Source organism: Equus asinus, chromosome 21 (assembly GCF_041296235.1).
Source record: "Equus asinus isolate D_3611 breed Donkey chromosome 21, EquAss-T2T_v2, whole genome shotgun sequence".
Taxonomy (NCBI): domain Eukaryota; kingdom Metazoa; phylum Chordata; class Mammalia; order Perissodactyla; family Equidae; genus Equus; species Equus asinus.
The window spans coordinates 30,258,859-30,277,647 of NC_091810.1; the positions used below are offsets into that span (position 1 = coordinate 30,258,859).

The 18,789-nt window shown below is 44.4% G+C and overlaps 1 protein-coding gene across 9 annotated transcripts in view; it reads left to right on the top strand.

Annotated features, from left to right (window-relative positions):
- The first annotated feature begins 10,791 nt into the window (after positions 1-10,791).
- Positions 10,792-18,789, top strand: part of FOXP1 (forkhead box P1) — a 575,342-nt gene continuing 567,344 nt past the window's right edge. For 2 of the 9 annotated variants that reach the window (XM_070492656.1, XM_070492655.1), the window contains exons 1-2: positions 10,800-11,080; positions 12,945-13,089. The gene's annotated coding sequence lies outside the window, so the exon portion shown is untranslated. Of the gene's footprint in view, positions 11,081-12,706; positions 13,090-13,251; positions 13,269-18,789 lie in introns of those variants that run through there. The other 7 variants (XM_070492645.1, XM_070492646.1, XM_070492659.1 and 4 more) reach the window with 6 other exon arrangements.

An 18,789-nucleotide genomic window follows, 5' to 3' on the forward strand; every position in this document is an offset into this window, starting at 1 on the left:
AAGTAGAGGAAGATGGGCACAGATGTTAGTTCAGGGCCAGTCCTCCTCAGCAAAAAAGAGGAGGATTGGCAGCAGATGTTAGCTCAGGGCTAATCTTCCTCAAAAAAAAAAAAAGAATTAGTGAATTGGAGGTGGACCTGAGTTCAGAAGTGGGCAGGGCAGGCAGCTGAAGTGGAATGATTTGAAAGGCACTGAGAAAATCCAGACTTAAAATGTTCCTCTACCTCTGAGCTCCAAGGCCTAGAATTCCTGCAGTTGAAACCTGGAGGAGCCCTGAACAGAGAGTCAGGATTCCTGGATTTTTGAATCCAGCTCTGCTATTTCCAAATGCACTAAGATCTGTTGGGCATTTACTCTGCGCTCAGGCCTGGGCTAAGCAATGCACGTGCATTCTCTCATTCCATCCTCCCAGCACGTGTGCTGTTCTATTGCTATTTACCGAGGGGCAAATGGAGGCTTGGAAAGGGTCAGGAACTTGCCCAAAGTGACACGCTGGTAAGGGCCGTGCTGGGATTTCAACCAGTCATGTCCGATGCCCAAGACTGCCAGTAACCAAGACCTTACTCTGTGTGGCTCTGAGGCATTTCAGCCAACCTTTCTGTGCCTGTTTTCACCTGTGGAAAACAAGGAAGTTAAACCCCATGACTTCTAGGAAACTTTTACAATGCTGCGATGTCCTGATTTGTTCCTTTCTGTCTTGCCCTCTTTATTTTTTTACTGAATATATTTGACATAGAACATTGTGTAAATTTAAGGTGGACAACATGTTACTTTGATATGTTTACATATTGTGATTGCCTTTGTAGCTATATTTATCACATTACATAATTATAGTGCAATACTGTTGTTTTTATTCATTATACTGTTCGTTTTGCCCTCATTAAAGGTCCCCTTTTTAAATGGAGAAAGTCCCAGGATAGGTAACAACTGGAAATCCCCATGGAAGGATTCCAGACCTCAACGTAGATCATAACCAGCTGCTGAACTTCTAAAAATACCTGTTTCCACGGTCCCTCACCAACATTCTGATTCAGCAGGTTTGAAGTGGGACATCCTGGAACCCTGATGTGAACCACCCCCTCCATCCAGGTGATTCTGATGCACAGGGTCTGAGAACCACACTGAAGTATACTATTCTAGCCCCTTTGGGACAACTAGAGTTTAATCCACTGGTTTCCTTCGAGGAAAGGATGCTGGCTGGCCACAGTGGAAGTCTGGAGTGTTTGGGGTGAACTGTGGCCCCTGAAACCTTTACCCTGGCAGAGCTCGTGGTGACTCCAGTCCTCAGACTCACCCCCGCTCAGGGGTTCCCAAACATTGCCGCACATTAGAATCAAACTGGAAAGCTTTTAAAAATCGCCACACTGGATTATATTCCAGGTCAATGAAATCACAATGTCTGAGACCGGGAACTCACCTCAGTACTTTTTTTTAAAGATCTCCAGATGATTCCCATGCACAGCAGTTTGGGAACCACTGTGGTGGGTGTTACAGACTCCACACCTTCGCAGCTGCTGAATTTTCACCTGTAAGGCAATTCAGCTATCTTAGCCCCAGGGGCCAAAAGCTTATCTATCCTGTAAGACGAATCTGCTCTTTTCCCTATTGTCTTATCCAGAGGCCCCTGCTCACTCCTGCTTTTTATGCTTGCTTTTCATGTATTCATCTTATCACCTTGTTTGTACTATATCTTCCAGTGAGCAAGATGGCATTTTCCTTGAGGGCAGGGACTCTGATGTATGTGGCCCTGGACTGATGGAAGCAAAAAGAATAGATGAGGGTGGATGCAGAAGAGACAAGACAAAAACCAACTGGACTCTCTGCCGTGGCTTTCTTCATGACCAACCACATAGAGAGCAGTAGGAATGGTTATAGGAGGTCACCTGGTGTGGACTCCTTGAACAAGATCTCCTAGTAAAACTTCTGAACTCCCTCTTCTGGGGAAAAACAAAGAATCCTTCTAAATAACAGCACCTTTTAAACCATAACGTTTTGACTAATATCTTGAAAACGTGAATCTTTGCGGACAAACGATTCAGAATGTAGGAACGATTCAGAATGCAAACTAGCTTTCCTCACTAGGATGTTCGGGATGACTTGTTAATGCTTGGGAAGGAATGTAAGCCTAAGTAAAAGTACTCTCCAAGTTTCCCTTCTTCTCTTTCGGTTCTTTGCACCCTGCTCACTTAAGAAACAAACCCTATCATCCTGGACTGGCATGGCGACTCAGTCTCCCCAAAGACACGAGTCACAGATGCGCTGCCTGTGGCCTTGATATTCCCTGCAGCTCTGCTTTGATCAGCCCACCTAGAATTTTATTTTATTTATTTTATTTTTTAAATTTTTTTTCCGATGTACATCATATTTCGAATTCTGTATACATTACATCATGTTCACCACCCGAACACTAATTATAGTGCATCCCCCCACATGTGAGCCCAATCACCCCTTTTGCCCTCCCCCCTCCCCCCTTCCCCAATGGTAACCACCAGTCCAATCTCCAATGCTATGTTTTGTTTTGTTTTTCTGTCGTTTTTATCTTCTACTTATGAGTGAGATCATATGGTATTTGACTTTCTCCCTCTGACTTACTTCACTCAGCATAATACCCTCAAGGCCCATCCATGTTGTCACAAATGGCTGGATTTCATCATTTCTTATGGCTGAGTAGTATTCCGTTGTGTATAAATACCACATCTACTTTATCCATTCGTCCCTTGATGGGCACCTAGGTTGCTTCCATGTCTTGGCTATTGTGTATAATGCTGCAATGAACATAGGGGTGCGAGTATCTTTATGCCTTTGCGTTTTCAAGTTCTTTGGATAAATACCCAGCAGTGGAATAGCTGGATCATATGGTAGATCTATCCTTAATTTTCTGAGGATACTCCAAACTGCTTTCCATAGTGGTTGCACCAGTTTGCACTGCCACCAGCCGTGGACAAGGGTTCCCTTCTCTCCACACCCTCTCCAACATTTGTTGTTTCCTGTCTTGTTAATTCTAGCCATTCTGACCGGCGTGAGGTGATATCTCATTGTAGTTTTGATTTGCATTTCCCTGATAGCTAATGATGTGGAGCATCTTTTCATATGCCTGTTGGCCATCTGTATATCTTCTTTGGAGAAATCTCTGTTCAGATCTTTTGCCCATTTTCTAATTGGATTGTTGGGTTTTTTTGTTGCTGAGCTGTATGAGTTCTTTGTATATTTTGGATATTAACCCCTTATCTGATATGTGGTTTGCAAATATCTTCTCCCAATTGTTAGGTTGTCTTTTCGTTTTGTTGATGGTTTCCTTTGCTGTGCAGAAACTTTTTAGTTTGATGTAGTCCCATTTGTTCATTTTTTCTTTTGTTTCCCTTGCCCAGTCAGACATGGGACTTGAAAATATGCTGCTCAGACCAATGTCATAGAGCGTACTGCCTATGTTTTCTTCTAAAAGCCTCATGGTTTCGGGTCTTACATTCAAGTCTTTAATCCATTTTGAGTTGATTTTTGTGGATGGTGTAAGGGCACCTAGAATTTTAAAACAGAGGACTTTTTGGATAAAAATCTGGATTCCTTACCTCTCTTGAAAATTCAAAAGCTCTTCCTGCTGTGGGCTTGCTTTCTTGGTGACAGCAATCAGCATCTGCCCCTTTTAGTTGAGGCCTGTGTGTTGGAATTTGTTACAGTCCCCGCTGCTCCCTAGTTACATGCAATCCACATCAGAATTTAAGTTACTTGGTTGAGTTCTCCAGGCCGGGGCATCAGCATCACCTGTTAAAACACCAGTCCCTGGGCCCCACCAATCTTCTGTAAGGAAGAGTCGTTACTTCCCCATTTACTTATGTAGGTAGACGTATATACATATATGTGGGTGTGTATATATTTCTCAGCATGGACTTAAATATATTCATTTCATTCTTTGGGTTATAATCCAATTCTATTATTATTTCTTTTCTTGCTCAAGATGTCTTGACTTTGGGCACTGGGGAGCTCCTTCAGGTTGGGTCCTATTCCTTTTCAGTAAGTCTCTCCCCACCCCACCCATCTTTTTTTGTTTTTTAGCACTTTCTGGCACCACAATATGCTCCAGGCTTATCTTGTATTTTCCCTACCCCACCCCACCCCTGGAATCAGCTAGTTCTCCAAGGATCTCTGATTTCTTTTACTGGAGAAAGGCATTTAGAAACCAAGATCTGAGTGCTAAGTGTGCTCAGTCGTGTTGGGGTGTCACTGCTTATAGCCCCTCTCAACAGACAAAGCTAGGAAATATATGTATGTATAGTAAGTCATGCATACACACATACACAGATGTATTTCTGTATCTATTTATGTGTGTGTGTGTGTGTGTGTGTATATATATATATCTTTAAAAACTGTGTGTGTGTGTATGTATATATATATATATCTCTTTAAAAACTGTCCATATGGATACTTTCAACTCTAATCCATTACCATAGGATTCATACTAGCCTTGGGGATATCAGACTTTTAATCTTTGTATGGCTTTTAAATTCTAACAGTGGCTCAAGAACATGCTGTCCTGGGGGAAAAAGAGAAGCTTCTCTTGATAGCTATTTTATAGATGTTACTAAAAAAAAAAAAAAAACAAATCCCAAGCATAGCATAACAAAAATGTCAGCATATCCCCAAGCTTAGTATCCTTCAGTCTCTTCTAAAATCTTCCACAATTTGGAACACACAGTCTCACTGTTCCTGAAGGTGGGCAGACCTGCCTCATTTCCCTTCTCATACAAACACAGTTTGTCTCCAGCCTTATGGAACAATGCCTATTGTAACTCTGAGTTGGCACTTGTGGGTTCTAAATATAAGCCAAGACACTTTTCAGAGATTACAATCAGAACTTTGCTTTACATGTGAATCATATTTTGAATTCAGGTACTCAATTACTCACTCAGAGACTTAATTATACTGCCTTAGGATAGTATTAAAACAATAGTTTTAATTATTTTTGGGGGGTTACAAAAGTAACCTGCTGTCTTGTTAGGGAGGTGAAGTGACAACAGTCTTTTTGAGAACTTCACAGATACAAATTAACCATCGGCTGTGAGGTTTACCTGTGGTTCCTTCATGTTTATTCAGGAAGCAGCCATACTTGGATGGGGTCCCTCTTCCTCTCATTATCCTCAATGTAAATCTAGTGGTGCTTGGATGTGTCTTTATGAACTGTAAAGAACTGGAAAGAGAATCCAACCAGGATGGCTCATGGGCTGCTGGAGGTGTGGCCCCTCAGTGGTTTGGAAAACATTCTGGGTTTTAAACAGCAACACCTATAATTATGGAGGCGTCATCCCTTCCATAAAAAAGAAAACAAAACAAAGAAAGCAAAGCCCTTCTACTAACAAGGTGTAGTCATAGCATGTGTTCAGCCTTCCCAAAACCTGTCTGGCACTTCTATCTGGCCTGGTGGGGAAGATCTTCCATCTTTCTCTGAGCACTCATAAAACAGTACAAAGGTAAACAATTGGAGGGCAATTAGCAGTCTCTTTGGGGCAACAGGAGAGAGAAGTCACCCTGCTATTAATGTTAAAGGGATTAATCATGGTTTACATAGGTGATTTAGTGGCTTAACTTTGCAAGTGGTTGAAAAACAAGGAACCAACAAAGTTTACAAAAGACGCCAGTTTGGAGAACCAGGTACAGCAGACAGCTTACAGGACGGTCTGTCTAGTAGTTTAAGGCTGTAAAGATGACTGAGATGGTGCCTGTTGTATAAGAGGCTGTGTGCACAGCGCATCTGTGTTTCTCAAACATGGATGTGTATGAGACTTAGCTGGGCAGTTGTGTTAAAATGCAGATTCTGATTCAGTAGGTCCAAGGAGCGGGCTGAGATTCCGCATTTTTCACATGCTCTCAGCAGGTGTCCATGCTGCAGGTCAGTACATCTTATTTTGCATAGCAAGGATGTAGACTGTGCTAGTACCTGTGCCTGACAGGATCGAGCCACTCATACTCCCTTTATGTAACGCCAAATTACGAACATGTTGCACTGTGAACTTTCAGGGGTTAGGGGACTAGAATAGCTTTTTGGAGTGGAGGTACTTGGCCAAATCCTTCCCTGTGCATTGTAGTTTAAGAAGGATTACAATCCATTGGGGCCCACAGGGCAAAGAGCTACAGAGCACAGTTATCAGCAACCTCTTTTCCAAGGACCAATTTACAAAAACATAAAAATATTTGCAGGCCATGTTTGTTTATGTTTATAGAACTGTGCTCTTGAAAGAAAAAAAGCAGGAAATGCAATCTCTGTAACGAAGGCCTGTCTCTGTGGTTAAAACATCAGAAAATGCACTATTGTCTCTAGTTTTAATACCGAGCCTCTGAACAAGTTTTGTTGTTGGGGAAAACCCTTTTAAAGCTGGAGTCTTTCACCATTCCTTGACTAGCTCTTCAAGCCACTCAATTATCAAAGTGGTTTGTCTCAGAGTGCCTGATAATGTTGTATACTTCAAAATAACGGAGATCCTCTGCTGATTTCCAGTGTGGACATACAGCTACATCAGAACACAGAGGACACAGGCTCCTCTTGCCACTTACTGTGAAACACATGACTTTCATTAGCCATTTTTCTCTTCTGGGAAGGAAACTTAGGAGGGTAAGCTTTCATTTAGAGACAAGTCTGCCCACTTTTACTAACCTCCTCCATCCCTCCCCCACTGCCCTCTCAACTCAGCTTCTCTCCTCTCAATTCTCCCCCACTTTCTTTGATGCTTCTACCCCAACCTGGATGTCTGCCACACTGAGGGGAAAGGAGAGGGCGAGTAGGGGGTTGAACTTGATCTTGACCCTTTGTGGCCTCAGTTTCTCCCCTGTCTGTAAAGGGATACGTGGGTTGGCTGTTTCTGAGAAGCTAGGCAGGCCACATAATGTCGGAGGGAGATGGCACATCACTATTTTGAGCGGAAATTGTGAGATGGACACAAAGGCGCCAAGTCAGGACACCTGGATCCTAATCCTTGTCCGGCCACTAACCAATTATTTGGCCTTGCAGGGCATTTTAACCTGCCTGGGACTCAGCTTCCTAGTCTGTAATTTGCTGTACTTGGTTATGCCCATTTTTCTCAAAGTGTAGGATCCTTGCCACTGGGATGGCATTAAATAACAGGGAATCACATATTGAGAACGGTACTCCCTCTGCAATCACTTTCAACCCCTTCTTGGTCACAAAGACAAAGAGAAAACAAAATTCTCCATCGACACTCAGTTCATTAACACTTCTCAACACATGCCACTCTCCTTTTTTAAAAAAATATTTTTAATTTTTTTTCCACCCTCCCTTTCTAACAAAGAGAAATCGATGACTTTGTTTTTGCTGTGCTTGTTTTTTAATTTCTTCTGGAGGGCGATACCAATTTCCCATTTAAGGCAGTAATAGAAAAGTAAATAAAAAGTAGACTGGTTTAAAGAAAAATATTTAGTGCAATTACCATAATAATTGTACTCCAATGAGTGCAGCATATCAATTATTCAGGAACTGTTATGTTATGTAGATATGGCATAAATTAGGAAGATGGTAGCTGTAGTTTAAGAAACACCGAATTAGGTGATTTTAAAGTTTCCATTTAATTCTAAACTTACAAGAGCATTCAAGTATCTCATTAAGTGGTAAATATCCACTCCAATTTCCATTCCCCAAAATGTGCATATGTTCATTGACACACGATTTTGGAACAAAGTTGGTATTTGACATATAGTTAATAGCATGCGACGGGGCACTAACAAGTTCTGATGCCTTTGGGGAAATTTTGGCCACAGTTTACCACAGTTTGCTAATTTTGCATTTACAGTTTTTTCCTTCTTTTTCTGTTACTTAAAATATAATGAAATGGGGACAAGCACCTTTGTCTTGGTGTAATTAAAAATGAAATTATGTCAGGAACATCTGCTTCAAAAGGGATTTCTATTTGTTTTACCACCAAAAGGTGGCGTCCTACCCCCATGCCCTTTATTTAAAAACCCTTCTTGCTTTAATTTAACAAAAAGAAACTTCCAGTTGATTACTGATAAAGAAATTAAAATGTGCTCCCTATGAATGTAACGTGACAGTGTTGAAAATGAACAATATGTTAAGCTGCACTTAAGTTTCCCTCTAATGTAAGCCAAATGGACATGGAGTTCTTTAATAAGGCGGCACATTAGACAGTATTATATACAAAATTGAGTACAATATATCATGGGATTTACAACCAGGATTTCCTTTTGTCTGCAAAACTTGTTGCCAATCTGACTTTGGCCTCCACTTTCAAGTGAATGTAGAATTTAAGGCACTTAAAAATGCAGAATAAGATCAGTGGCAAGCTAAAGATCTTGTTAGTATGGCAATACTAATAATTTTTTTTAAAACTCACCATTCAATCTGAAAAACAAGACTAAAGCATGAATTGTGTTTTTTTTTTTACAGACTATGAATAAATTTGTCACATTTAAATAAACTGCTATTCCCCTGAGTTACAATTCTGCAACCCAACATATACCATAAACCTGTTATATCTGGCATAAACATTTCATAAATGAGAAACAATTCCCCCCCCAACAGACTGGCTGCTTTGTAGATTTCCATTTAATTTCATGTGGCTTCAGCATATGGAACGTCGAGCGATAGTAAAGAGTTGTGGGGAGCATTAACTGAGTTGTCATGAAGCTTTTACATCAGTGCCTACGTCACAGTAAGCATTCAATTAATATTAGATGTTATTCCTGACAGCTGTAGACTGTGAGCTCCTCAAGGGCAGGAATTTTATTTATATTTGCATCGCTCAGTGCCTACTATATGGTCTAGAGCATAGTCGGTGTGTTATTGATCTTATTGTATTGAATCAAAGACAACATGAACCCTAGCCTCTAGGAAGCTAGGAAGTTCTACAAGAACTAAAATGCATTTTCTTTTCCTAGAGTCTAGTCTAAAAGATCCGATGGATGGCCTTGTCTGGATAGCGCGGAATCTTGTGCAACATGCATTCAACATGAATTCTGCTATGCTGAAATTAGCACAGTCTCCCTTTCTTTGGCTTTAGTCTGTAGCACCAGTGAATGGCTTTATTTTTTTACTTGCAAAACAGATACAATTTTAAAGTGGTAGTCTTATGCTATTATTGAAATCGAGATTTAGAATTCTTCTTTAAATGAGTGTTTAACAATATCTGTAAAAAGACATTATCCAAAAGAATTTATGATAATCTTTTCAGGATATTTATTATCTACAACTGTGCTAGTCTCAAGACCAAAGGAACAGTACTCCCCCACCCCAACCCCAAAGTACTTTGTAGGAATCCACAGGGGTGGCTTTCAATATATTCTCATAAAGAGTCGGCCTGGTACACTATCCAGCCAGTAGCTGGAAATGCTGGCTTAGGAGTTTGGTAGCATCTGGGGTGATGGGTCTGAAAAAATTATTTGTTAACAACAACTGCAAGCCATAGAGTCTTATATCTTTCTAAGTCACATTTTGGACACAAAAAGTCTTCTTCCTTCTCTCTTTGTGTTGATAAAAGCGAAAGAAACACTAGTGTCTTTTGTTTTATACATGTATATGTATATTTCAAAACGTTTCATTCAGGCTCCTAATTTACTCCTTCAAATTTCTAAATTCCACCAAACTTCAAAAAAGCAAAAAGGAAAAAAAATCCCTCACCTTTTCAAAGACTCGGACAAAGCTTTTTGCATGTGACTGATCTCTGGGACATCAGGTAATTTGTGTTAAACAACTGATTGACACGCTAGCCCCTGGGCGTTTTCCTAAGAGAAACCGTGGCAAGAACACAGCTCCTGTGCAGCCACTTTCCCCCAAAGTGGATCTAACTACACATTCCTGCAGTGACTCTGGCAAGGAACGGGGGGGGGGGGGGGGGGGGGGGAGAGCTCGTCCCACATTACACTCTCCCGATTCAGAAATACAGGGGGAAAAACCCCTCGCTGGCGGGTTTCTGTTTCCTTACAACCAGGGGTTTGTCCTTCTGCTGAACTTTCACCTCCCGAACTCGCCTTCTTTCATTGGACAAAGTGCAGAAAGAAAGAGGAGAGACCGGGGGAGGACGGGAGAGAAGGAGAAAAGGGGTTGAAAACACCACCCCCACCTCTCCCTCCTTCAACTGTCACTGATGGCAAAACACTTTCACTTTTAACTGGAGGAAACTCACATCCTTGCCTATCCTCTCCCCTTCCTTCTGTATTTTTAGCTCAGAAACCAAGCAAATAGCCATCGCATTCCCATCTTCGTCCCTAGTTGTTAACACTCTCCCTCTCGTTTTTTTTCTGGTGTCTGAAAGGGCCCCCCTTTCCCCATCTCCTGAGGAATCCCTCCTCCCCCATGCCCCTTATTTTCCAGGTCTTTCTTGCCAGATCCCTCTTTTGCCAGGGACCGCTCTGGCGTTCCCTTCCTCTCTCTGGTCTGCCGGGCTCTGCCTCCTTCTCCTCTTCCCCATCCAGGCTGGAAGCCCCTCACTCGACCCCCCCTCCCCACAATTCGCGGCCCCCCCACCTCGCTTTGGCAATTGCGTTTTTTTTTCCTGCGAGCCTTGTTGTTTACCCAGCAGGTGGATGTGACGTCAGGGACGCACAACAGCAAAAAATAACAACATCTCCCTCCGCGACGTGTTGGCCTCTCTCGCGCGCCTTATTTATTTATTTGTTCCGGGAGGCCGGGGGGAGGGGGGGGTGCGCGCCAGCACCCGAGTGGCCCGGGGAGTGGGGGTGGCGGCTTGCGCTCTGGGGGCGCTGGCGGGCCTTGGGGGTGCGTGAGGCGGAGAGGGGGCCCTGGCAGGAGGCCGGGGGGCGGGCTGGGGAGCGCCCCCAGCCCGGCGCTGCCCGCGCCCCTGCCGCCGCCACTGGCGCTGGCTGGGCTCCGGAAAGCTAGTCCGGAGCGGAGGAATCTATTGTTATTTATTGTGTGGCGGTTGCATGCTGTACTCGCGGCGGCCCGGCCCTCGCCCGGGAGTGCGTGTGTGCGCGCGTGTGTGCGCGAGTGTGTGTGAGCGAGTGAGTGTGTGCGCGGGGGTGCGCGCGCGGGCGGGAGTGGGCGCGCGCGGGGAAAGGCCCGAAAACACCTTAGTTTGCACCGAGAGACCATTTGCAGCGGGTGAGTTTGTATTTTTCCATTTCTGCTCCACTTTTTCCCAAGCCGCCTCCTGCCTTGTTTCCGCCACTTTAAACAACAACAACAACCAGCACAAAAAAAAAAAAGGAAAAACAAGAAAAAAAAAGGAAAAAAAAAAACTACTTTCCACCTCCAGGCTCCACGTGTACCTCCCCCAGCCCTCCCCTCTCAGCCTCTCTCCCCTGGGTCGGGGCCCAGGCTCTGGGGTGGGTGCGGGCTGCGGGCCGGCCCGGTCGGGGGCGGGGGTCGGGGGCTCCGGCGGCGCCCGCACTCTTGGGTTCATTTGCATAAGTCAAATGGGGGGGCGGCGGCGGCAGCGGGGCGGCGAGATCGCCTTCCCCTCGGCCCCTTCACGCCTCGCTCTGCGCTCTCCGCGATCGCCGCGGGGAGAGAAATCAATAAGCCCAGGCCGCCTGGCGCAACTTTCGGTGTCCGGCGTCTGGGTGCCTGCAGAGGAGCGGGGCGGGCGCGGGGCCCGGGGTCGGGTCTGCGGCGAGGGGGCGCGCTCCGGGCGTCTCTGGAGCCCAAAGTTTGGACTTGGAGCAAACTTTTTCCCTTCGCTCTCCGCGAGTGTGTGCCCCCTCGGTCCCCCTGGGCTGTTCCGCGGGCCCTGGTGGAATGACTGGGGACGCCCTCGCCCTGGGCGCCGCGCCTGGGGACATCCCCGGTGCCACGCACGCCTTGCCCCCGAACCTGGCGGCGGGGGCAGTCCACCGCCGCCCCCCGGAGCCCGGAAAACTCAGACACACACCCTCGCACTCCCAGCTAGACACGCACCCCCACGCGCGCTCGGCCTGGTGAACCCAGCTTCCTCGCGACGGGCCCGCGACAGCCGTGGCCAGCTCCGCGGGTGGCAATGGGAGCAGGGTGCGCTGCGTGCAGTTTCCGCGCCCGGATCCCCCTTTCCTCCACCACACTTTCTGGTTTTACTGTCCTCTTAAGCTTGAGGAACGGGGGGATTTCCCAAACCCTCATCTGTCGGGAGACGCGCGCGAGTCGCCGCGTCCCTCCGGCCCCGTCCTGGCGGCCGATGGCTCTCTGTCCCTCGCCTGCGCGCCGCTTTCCTCCCGAGCTCTCCGCGCTCCATTCCCGTCCCGCAGAGAGGACTCAGCTGAGCCGGCGAGCCAGGACGGTGTGCGCTTCGGCTGGGGACCGCGGCGGCGGCGGCGCCGGGAGCCGAGGAGTTTGCCAGTTGCAGCGGGGTCGCGGTCATTCGCTGCCTCCGCCCTCCCTCGCCCCCGCCCCCTGCCCCCCTCCTCCCCAGATACAGCCGCGCTCGGAAACTTTGATTCCTTCTCCTTTTTGGCCCTCGGCGAGTCCCCCTCCCCACCTGTTGTGAGCTCCGCCTCGGTCTCCGGAGACTGGCGGCGATAACACGCGGGCGCCGGGGAGCTCCGCGCCCAGAAACAAAGTCGCATGCCCCCTCCCAAGTGTTTGCTTCGAAATCGCTGCAAGCAGCACCCCCATTCCCGCGCAGCTCCCGCCCCCTGTGAGAATAAGGACTAAATAAACAGTTGTAACTCCAAACCTTGCGCCTGAGATCGTATCCCTTTCCCACCCCCTTCCTCCTTCCCTCCCCCCTCCTTTTTTGTTGTTGCAACTTTGTAAGATCCCGGGGAAGGTGGTGAGACTTTGGCTCGGGGCGATTTCCCCATCTCGGGATCCTTGCAGGGATTCCCTGAGCCACATCCTCTCTTCCCTCCACGCGCCCTCGCGGGTACTCCGAGCCCGTTGTCCTCTCTCTCTTGGCCCCCCAACCTACTCACTCATCCCGTCTCCCTCAGTTCTCCCCAACCTGCACCGGGAAGACTTGCTGAGGGTCGCCCCGGTTTCTTGTCGACCGCAGAACCCGAAAGTTTGCAAGAGGAAGAGAGCGCGCGGCGAGCAAGCGGGCAAGGGGCAGCGGCAGTGGCGCCGGGGACCATGGTGCTGCCGGCGCCTCCTCCGCGGGCGTGAAGGCGGTGCTCCCACTGCCTCCCCGGACTCCGCGGGTAAGTCGAGGCGGCCGCGGGCGCCGGGGCGAGGACGCGGGCGGGGGCGCAAGGGCAAGGGACACCCTAGAGCCCCAGGCTGCACCCGGGGGCTCTCTGTGCCCAAAGCGCCAGCATGAGCGGTGCGAGCGCAGCGAAAAGGCGCCCGGAGCCAGGCGTGTGTGCCCATCCTCAAGCCGGTAGGTGCTTCGAAATACTGGACTTTCGCTCCCCCCCCCTTTTTTTTTTTTGCCCTTTCTTTCTTAAATCCAAAAATCTGGAGATCAAAGTTTAGCATGGAGTGTAAAGTGCTCCGGTAAAATATGGTGACATCCCTCGCCCCCCTTCTCACCCCACTCCCCCCTTATAACTATTAATTATTTCCAAGTCATTGTGTCCAAATACCCTTGCCGGGCCGATTACAAAGTGTATTGATTTAGTCTGGGCTCATCCTACGCGTTCGTTTTAATTCATTTTCCTTTTGCTCGACCAGAAAACCCGAAATGAAACTTACTTCTTCCTCTTCCCAAACTCCCCCACCCCTAGTCGTCCTCTGGGAGGCTTGGGCAGAATAATGAAATTAATATAAACATTTCATTTGGGTGCCTTTGAGCTTCTCCAGCCCACTTATGCGGGGCTGGTGTTGCTCTCGTGTCCGCTCACAGGTATTTTCTGAGTTCGGATTTCCTTTTTTGTTACTGCTCCTTAAGCAGGAATGCTGGCGGGTCGTTCTGTATTCCCTTTGAAAGGAGCCTAGACATACCTTGAAACCGTCTACACTTTACCTTTCATTGTCCGGAGGCTTCAGGATTTAGGGCTTGCACAATAGCGAAGTTGAGAAAACCTGAAAGATATTTAAGGGATTTTTCTACTGCTGAAAATATATTGAAGAATCTCTGCAAAATTTTTACCTTCCATCTCCCTGCCCTCTCGTTTTTCCACAGTGAGAATCAGTCTGGGGGGAGATGTCTTAGCTAGAATTTGAAGAGAAGTGGAAGAATTCAGGTGTTTTCTACCAAGGGTTATCCTGCATAATTCAGACAGAGGAGTTCCTGTCGTTTTCGGTTCCAGAGAGAAATGTATCAAATCTTTTTCAGAATTCCACTGGAGTTTTGATTCTCAAAGTGGAAATACCCATCTCTTTGAGTCCAGGAAAAGAAAACTGGGCTCACAGTTTCAGAGATTTGGAATGGATTTTTTCCTCTCTGACTTTTCTACTTGCAATGTCTCATAATTAAAGAGCATTAAAAATATAAAAAGGAACTCAACTAATTACCATTCAAAAGGTGTCAGCTAAAACTCTCACTGCAAAGGGGGAAAAGGAGGTTTAACATCTTGCCACTGGCTGCATTTTCCCCCCTTAGACTTTGGATTAGTCATTGTATGAGAGAGCGAGAAAAAAAAAAATCAGTTTTTTTTTTTTTTTTTTTGGAAAAAGTAAAGTAAACAGCCTCCAACTGCTGAACCTTGACAACCCAAATTAAGGAAGCAGGAGAGATCAAACAGAACTGCTGCTGGGTTGTTGTCAGGAGGTCTACATGGGGAACCCTGGACTATTCGATCAAGCAGCAAAGCTATATATTCACTAATGCAGAAATGGACCATTGCAAATGCTGATCTTTGTTGTGCAGGCGAAGGCTCTCTTAAGGAGATGCTCAGCCCCTTTCTAGGCTGCATTTGAGTTCCTTATGGATGCTGAGTTGCTAAACAAGTTATTTTTTTTAATGCCTTCTTGTTTATAAAGAGAATGCACCCAGAAAGATATTAAAAGAATATTGGGTCTTCCAGAGACTTTCTCGCTACCCAGATCTGTGCAGTGGAATTCTTTATACCAACATTAGACTCCTACACTAGAGTTAGATAACGTTTTCTCACATCAAGTTTAGAAGATCTGCCTTGTCAGGGGAGCCAAGGTTTTGTATGTGAGGGTTTAAATCTGATGTGAAGCTCAAAAAAAAAAAAACATCCCTGGTGATGAAGTTTTGTGTCAGCCCACTCTTGGAATTTAAAAAGGCAAGAGGGAGCATTCTCCAGATTAGACATAACCTCTTTTTTTAGATTGACATTCAACATGACCATGTTACTACTTTTATTCAAGTTCTCCGTAACTTGTCCTTGCTTGTTGTCTAGGAAAATTGAGCTGCTTTACATTTTTAAAGGGAGTAGTAACAGTAATTACTTTAGCATTTTGTTTTCACAGGTTTATCAAAGTATAATGAAAGAAACATCAACTATTCAAATTAACTGTCTCAAATTAAGGGGGTTATATTGCTGGAGATGTCTGTAAGATTTTGTGTTTATATTTAAATCCTGGAGTATAAACCATGTAGCGCTTTTTTTTTTCTTTTTGCTATAAACTATCCCCAAATTAAATGTCATTTTTAATTAAGTAGAACAAAGTAGGAAATAGGACATGTAAACACACACAGAAGAATAAAAATAATTGTCATTTAAGGATTGCATTTTTAATGATCAAATGTTGATCACGTAGTAAGCACTTTGGTTTTTATAAGTCAGAGTTTTATAACCATAGTGCCCAACGTGTTTCAAAATCTGTAGCTTTTATTGGATATACCTTTTATTGTATAATTAAACAATGGGAGTTAAACATACACATGGATGCTATTAGGCAATTTTCTGCAATATGTAATGTTTTTTAAAAAGCTATAAATATTTTCTAGTTAAATCATTTGTACCAACAATAAGAAAAGTTAACTGGGTTAATATTGAGCCTGGGCATGGTTTTCTGTTACTAAGTTTTTCCTTGCTCCTCTTACAACTATGCTTCTCTCCATAGGCTCTATTGAAGGATATGTCTGTTTTCAGCAGATGTTTAAATTAACAGAAGAATTGTGCGATTTCCTAAACAAATGTATTTATACCAAGCACGTCAATGCCAACATTAAGAAAGAGAAGGGAGAGCGTGACAGATCTAACAACTTCTGAACCCAGCCTCCTCTTTGCAGCCAATCTTATTGTGCTGTTTATTTAGTTTTCGTGTTTAAGACTCAAACTCGCTTTTGAAATGTTATCTTGTAAGATTCCACATCACAAAAAAATCTGTGTTTTCAGGCCCAAGTTAGGTGTTACAGTACCGATTACATTTCACTGGGTATGCCAAGAATATTTACAGGGCATTGCAAGAGTTCTGTCTTTTAAAAATAATTTTAGGCACACGTTAATAAAATTTAAATAGATTGCAGGCTGTCAGAAAATAGTATAAATTTTGTTTATGATTCAGTTACTTTAAGGTACTTACATTAAAGAAACTCATTTAACCCCTGACTGAAGAGCATTAAGTGGGGGGGGAGGCCCTCCGAAGAGCTCCCAGTGCCCTTTGCTCTCCTGATAATCTTAAATTACTACAATTTAATTGCAACTTCAAGGCATCGAGCATGAGCTGTTTCTCTATGGCTGAGAAAGGGTTTCCAGAGCTTAGCTGGATTTGCACAGGTGGTATTTTTGTTTTTCAAACAAATTTTTTTGCTAAGGGCTTTTTCTTTTCTTATCCTGTTAGGTGTCATAGTCCTTTTATAGAATTCAGTCATAGTAAATGCCATTTTTGCTAAGCCAGCAGTATTGCCTTTTTATTTTCTAAGTATGGTTTTTGGACCCAGAGTGTATAAAGGTCATAAGCAAGTAGGGGTTTGTTTTCTGAAGAAAATAACCTTAAGAGAGGCATCGGCTGAATAGACAGGTGAACTTTATACATGAGCCAACATATACTTTTACTGTTTGCAGGGGATTTTTTTTTTTCTGTAGTTGATGGTAGTAATCCCACCAGGTGATCAAACACTGAGTTTGTGAGTCAAGCCGGCAAGCCAAGTAAGTTTGCAGTTGGGCCCCTGTATTTTCTACACGATCTTTCTCATGACCTGTTACACTGGTCTGCGGGCCACTTTGCCCTGCTATCCAAGGAGCCATCTTCAACTGATTTTTCAAAATATTTCTCTTCCATGGTGCTTGGATGAATTAAGATTACAGGTGCCAAAAGCTAGAACCTCAGCAGGCCATGAGATAGACAAATTCCTGAAACAGGGGAAAACCTGGCCAAATATGGAGTGTCTTATGCATGACAGTTGGGTCCCTGGACACTTCTCCCCCCAGCCCCCCCCCCGGGGACCTATATAGTTTATTTCAATGTGCATGTGATGATGTGGTTAATGGAAATTAAGCAGATTTGGCTTGTTTTGCCAACCTAAAAATAAATGTCGTAAGGAACGTTTGATTTCAAGAAGTGCCTTTGGTTTTGCATCCCATAGATAATGTTCTTGCAATTATGGCTACAAGGCTGGTATTCTGGAAAAAGGAAATACAGTGGGGTAAAGTGTATGGCAGTCGGGAAAGACAATTAGACAGTGTTCTTTGTGTCTTTAATAAATTATTCTTATTAATTACAGTCAGTTTGTGCTAAGGCATTTTTCGGGCCTTATTTAGAAGTCAGCTCCCATTCATGAGAAGGTTCCGCCAGAAGCTGTATCCTTTTTCCTCGTTCTGTTTTCCCCACTCATGAAATCTGTTGACCAAATTAGCTTGTGGATGTCTCTGCGAGGCTTGTTTTTCTTTTTGAAACCCCCTGACACCAGTGTTGAATATATGCCCTGCCTTGTGCACAGCAGGTGCTTGTTTGGTAGTTATTTTATGGGATTTAAAGTGAGAAAAACATTTCCTACCTAGCCAGCCACTGGGAGAACGGGCTGCCTGAAAGAAAGAACTGGCCACCTGAACAAGTGTACATGACCTTTTTCCTTATGACTCTCCCCACACGATTTTGTCTTAAAAAAGTGGGCAGGGGGAGCTCAGTTTAGTGCCTTGATATTTGCAATTAAGTTGTGCTAATTTAAGATGATTGGGAAGGTGCAAAGGGCAGTGGGGGATTTTTAGTGTTTTCATCATGATGCTTAAAGCTGCTCAGTCGTGGGGTTAAATTAGTTTCTTCAATCCGAGTACTTAAAGTAACTAAATCGTAAACAAAATTTATATTAGATCCTGACAACTAATAATCTATTTAAATTACATTAAAGTATCTGGGCAAAAATTTAATTAAACACAGAAGTACTGTCAAGCCCGGTAAATATCTTGACAGGTCTACTCAAATGGAACTGATATCACGAAATATTTACATATGTCTACTGTGTTCAGGAACATCTCCACAGTGCCTGTGCAAAGCTAATTGCACTTTCTTTCCAAATCACATTTTTAATAAAATAGTTTTTTTTTTTTTAAAAAAAAGGAACATGAATCCATACAAAATTGTGTTCAGTCCTCTGTTTACTGTTTCGTTCTCTCTGCTCAGGACCATTCTGTGATGGGTTTATTTCTTCCAACTGCTGCGAATTCAGACACACGGCTGAAATGGAGGGATCATTGACTAGAAAGCTCATGTCATTCTGTTTTATTTCAACAGCTTGAAGATATCGGAGGCTAGTGAGTTATAGGACAATTGACTGAGGGGAAAAAAATGGATCTGAGGATGGCATTATTGGGTCCCTGTTTATATTATAAATGGAACAGATTCAGTGAGGATGGGACAAAGATTTTATCCTGAATTTTATATTTTGATACATATTTGTTTATTAGTAGTAAGTCAGGTGGACATCCACATTTTGCCAGATTCTCTGATTTCAGCTAATTTTGTGATCAGCTTTCTTTATTAGGACATGGAATAATATTTCTAGCATCAAACTCAAAAACTAAATTCCTGAGGTTTCTTTTTCTCCC